The sequence below is a fragment of the Salvelinus sp. IW2-2015 genome, unplaced genomic scaffold (genome assembly GCF_002910315.2).
Source record: "Salvelinus sp. IW2-2015 unplaced genomic scaffold, ASM291031v2 Un_scaffold5733, whole genome shotgun sequence".
Taxonomy (NCBI): domain Eukaryota; kingdom Metazoa; phylum Chordata; class Actinopteri; order Salmoniformes; family Salmonidae; genus Salvelinus; species Salvelinus sp. IW2-2015.
Window position 1 is genome coordinate 48,013 of NW_019946998.1, and position 5,213 is coordinate 53,225.

The window sequence follows — 5,213 nt, forward strand, 5'->3', positions numbered from 1 at the left end:
GCTGAGGTGGACATCACAGGACATCGCTCCTCTGAGAGGCTGAGGTAGACATCACAGGACAGTGTTGCTCCTGGAGAAGGGGATGAGAGGAGAGAGGAAGAGATGAAAGAAGACAAGACAGGTGCTCTTCAGCTGCTGTGGCCACGCCTCCTGCCCTGTCAGGGAGAGAACCAACCAATCAAGGTCCAGGCAGCTTTGTGACCTGCCCTTGTTGAACACTCTGACAGGTGTGTTCTAGAACAGAACACTGAAGTAGCCCATGGTGATGCGGTGGTGTCTGTGTGCTGAAGCTGAACTCTCTCTACAGGCTTTTCATCTGTTTTTGGCAAAATGTCTTTTGTAACGGCCACAAACAATGTTTTTTGAATGTACTGACTGATATCACATGATGCGCTTGAATGTGTCGTTTTTGTACGTCGCTCGATGACTCGTCAAATCAAAATGGCTGCCTCATTCTTAACAAACTTCAGGGCAAGCTATAAGCACGAATAACCAAACTCAGCTACGGTTTGTTCGATAAAGACATTACATTGAATTGGCTTTCCCATAATGTTGACACAAGCTCACACACACTCTTTCAGTGTTTTAGCTGTTTTCATTGTTTGCAAGTATGTTGATTGTCATCGTCGCTTTATCATTGAACTACACTGCCAGAGTAGAGGGTGATCTGAACTTTTAAAATCCGTCATGGTTGTTTGTTGCCTTGTTTTTAACTTGCTTCTACTTTTTCTCCTTATGTACATTATCCTGATTGGCACCTAATTGAATACGTTGGTTTGATCTGTTCCTATTTCAATAGGGGTTGGGACCCCGATATAACATCATATAATGACAAATGTTCGTATGACCGTGATAATGAAAGTAAACACGGTGATTAACAACCTGCATGTCGAGACACACACAACACACACACACATCATGCAATTATAATGTGATCTGTGTGTGGGTGAAGGGACATTTATAGCTTTATAGAGACTGTGACAGAGAACATGTTTGAAGTCATATACAAGCACAGATGCCCATGGTATGCTATTACACTGACTGTTTGATGGGGGAAATGTTTTTTATAGGATGTAATCTACAAGTACTAGGAAGTTTTAAGACGAGAGTAATGAGAATATGATTTTATAGACGCATCTACAGTACTAGGAAGTTTTAAGACGATGAGTAATGAGAATATGATTTATAGACGCATCTACAGTACTAGGAAGTTTTAAGACGAGGAGTAATGAGAATATGATTTATAGACGCATCTACAGTACTAGGAAGTTTTAAGACGATGAGTAATGAGCATATGATTTTACAGACACATCTACAGTACTAGGAAGTTAAGACGAGGAGTAATGAATATGAAGGAAGAGTCATAGAAACAAATACATATTTGTCATGTTTTTCACTTCATACTCTGCCTTAGAAGGCATTACTCTGCTTTCTGATACCACCATATTCTACTCTCAGGGTGCGTTCCAGGTCACCTTTTTTGCAGTTGCGTGCTGCTGAGCATTTTAGCCGATTACGATATTATATGTATATCATATTATTGTGGTTCCAGAGAGGTAAATACTTTTCCAGATGTTGTGAGGGACTATCATCTGAGCAGTGTGTCGACTGCAATAACATGACATGAAACACGCCCAATGTCTTGTTTTTAGGGCTTGGACCCCACCCAGTCACCATCACATCCCGAGACTGTGGAATGTAGCTAACGGAATGTAAGGGACTGAAATAGAACAACTTCCTGCATTCTTTTCCATCATCCCAGGCCCAGTGAGAGACTGAGGGCAGATATATTACATGTTTTACGTTAAAAACATAATTTAAAAAAAGGGAAGTGCACAGTGGCATAACATGTATTTATTTTTTGACATTTTAGTAATTTATCAGACGCTCTTATCCAGAGCGATTAACAGTTAGTGCATTCATCTTAAACTGTAGCTAGGTGGGACGGGTTCTGGTGTAGTTTTTGAGCATGACTGAAAGACTGAAGCTAGGGAGGGACAGTTTCTCTTGCTGTTTCGTAGGTATGCACCATGGTCTTGTAGTGGATGCGAGCATTATGGGAATACTGTACATGAGCTGGGTGGCTTGCAGAGAAGTTCTTATAACTTTTTACGTACTGACAGTACACCTTTCTTTCATTCTGACTCCCTCTCTGTCTGCAAATGAATGATTGTGCTGTCCTGTGTAGGCTATGTATTTTCACCAGGGGTCTCCAACAGGTCGATCGCGAGCTACCAGTAGCTCGCAGTCTACCTATGAGTAGCTCGCCAAACAATTCTGAAAGTACTTGCAATTTTCACGTGTTCCACGACAAACTGTCATAAACAAATCCCACAAGTGTCAGACACCGCAAGCTCCCAGCTACTATCTAATTAACGCAAAATTGACATGTTAAAAAGCCAAACCTAACAATATCTGCCAATGAATTCCCAGCAATATTGCCCCTGTCTGTGTGTGTGGTGCGTGCGTTTGTCCATCACTCCAGACAGTTGACGTGATAAACCATCTTGTGAGTTGACCGAAATACTTTCCCCAAAACCTTTTCAATTAAATATTTATTGCAAGTAGGCTTACCTGGCATAAGTATATAATGAGTATCTATTGTTATTTGAAAACTTGAAATTAAATGCCATGAAATGCGTAGCAGTATGGAACCATTGCTAGACTAGCACATTCCTCACTCAGATTCGCAATTAAAGGGCCAGATGCGCAATTACAGGAAAATTGCACAAAGATATCTACATTTGTTAGTTTCCTTCCAGACCTAAAAAGAATTGACTTGGACTCAGAACATCCCATTTCGTTGTTTCTCTATGAATAATTATAATTTTGAGAGTGAAAACAATTCTTAAACCAGGAAAAACAACTGACAACAAATCTCTGATTTTAGAGTTGTTTATTAACCATTATTTTACCAGGTATGTTGACAGAAAATATAGTGCACTACTTTCTCTTGTAGTGCAAGGACCCGGAGAAGAGTTGCAGGGGAGAGGAGAAGAATGGGCCTATTTTAAAATCTAGAAAGAAATGAGTAGATCTAATGCCAGAAAAGGTTGGAGACCCCTGATTTGCACTGAATGTACCAATGTTTTGGGGCTTTAATTGGGGCTTTTGACTCTCTTCATCCAAGTCTCGGTCTCTCAACCTCCATGGTCTTCACATTCACCACCATCACTGAGTAACCGATAGCCCATCACACCAAGCCACTACTTCTTTACTCACAGAAACACTTTAACTACAACACAACATGCATATATATATATTATCACCAATTGTGACCAATTTGAAAGTTGCATCCATGTTTCAGTTGTTTTCACCTTTTTGTAATGGAATGTTCTGTCTGTTCCTCTCTGGCTGGCTGTCTGCCTGTCTGGTCCTGTGACCGGCAGGACTCTAGGATTAGATACTGTCTGCTGGGGGGTTCAAGGCTGTGTCTTTGTCAGAGCTTCACTCTATGCAAAGCTTTTTTCTCCATGTCACTCCTTATGATTGTATGAAAAAAAAAGATTAAAATAATTGATTAAATGTGTCTGTGTCTTTTGTGTTGGGAGTTGAACATGGATTAAGTTTCTATTAGTAGTGGTATATTCAGTATTACGTTTTTTTGGCAATTTCTTTCATAAATTAATAAATAAATACATTTCAAAGGTAAGATGTCATTGCGCATAACTGATCCCTCCCCTTCAACCTGTTGCTAAGAGCAACCGAAGCGTCAGGAGACTGTACACAGAAGAGAAATGCTAGCTAACGTCAGCTAGCAAGCTAACAGCTGGAAGTGGCTGTTTTAGTTTACGTTAAGTTCAAGAGATTTCATAATATAATGCCATTTGATTCAAGTCAATAGGTTAGTTTCTCTCSAAAAACGGTAAGGAAATGCCACCAAAAAGAGTCAAAAGCGGGACAGTGTCTGCTGCTGGTGCAACGACAGTTGGAAACAAAGGTTGGGAAACTGGACTCACTACTGCACCATTTGAGGAGGTAGGTAACGTTAACAGCTCCATAACTTTAGTAAAGCTAGATATCTAGCTAGTGAAACACTATTTAAACACACTAAACTTTAAGGGGCCAGCTACAAAAGCAGGGAATGACTTCACTTGTCACAGACCTGTCACTTGGCTATGTTGTTGTTCTTCACTGATCAGTGTTGTCTGATGATGATGATGATGNAGCTCGCAGTCTACCTAGGAGTAGCTCGCAGTCTACCTAGGAGTAGCTCGCAGTCTACCTAGGAGTAGCTCGCAGTCTACCTAGGAGTAGCTCGCCAAACAATTCTGAAAGTACTTGCAATTTTCACGTGTTCCACGACAAACTGTAAATCCCACAAGTGTCAGACACCGCAAGCTCCCAGCTACTATCTAATTAACGCAAAATTGACATATTAAAAAGCCAAACCTAACAATATCTGCCAATGAATTCCGAGCAATATTGCCCCTGTCTGTCTGTGTGGTGCGCGCGTTTGGCCATCACTCAAGACAGTTGACGTGATAAACCATCTTGTGAGTTGACCGAAATACTTTCCCCAAAACCTTTTCAATTAAATATTTATTGAAAGTAGGCTTACCTGGCATAAGTATATAATGAGTATCTATTATTTGTTATTTGAAAACTTGAAATGAAATGCGTAGCAGTATGGAACCGTTGCTAGACTGGCACATTCTTCACTCAAATGCGCAATTAAAGGGCCAGATGCGCAATTACAGGAAAATTGCACAAAGATATCTACATTTGTTAGTTTCCTTCCAGACCTAAAAAAATTGTCCTCAGAGGCGATTTAAGAATTTACTTGGACTCAGAACATCCCATGTCGTTGTTTCTCTATGAATAATTATAATTTTGAGAYTGAAAACAATTCTAAAACCAGGAAAAACAACACTGACAACAAATCTCTGATTTTAGAGTTGTTTATTAACCATTATTTTATCAGGTATATTGACAGAAAATATAGTGCACTACTTTCTCTTGTAGTGCAAGGACCCGGAGAAGAGTTGCAGGGGGGAGGAGAAGAATGGGCCTATTTTAAAATCTAGAAAGAAATGAGTAGATCTAATGCCAGAAAAGGTTGGAGACCCCTGATTTGCACTGACTGATTACCAATGTAGTTGGGCTTTAATTGGGGCTTTTGACTCTCTTCATCCAAGTCTCTTCTCTACAACCTCCATGGTCTTCATTCACCACCATCACTGATAATAGCTACCATCACACACCAAGCCACT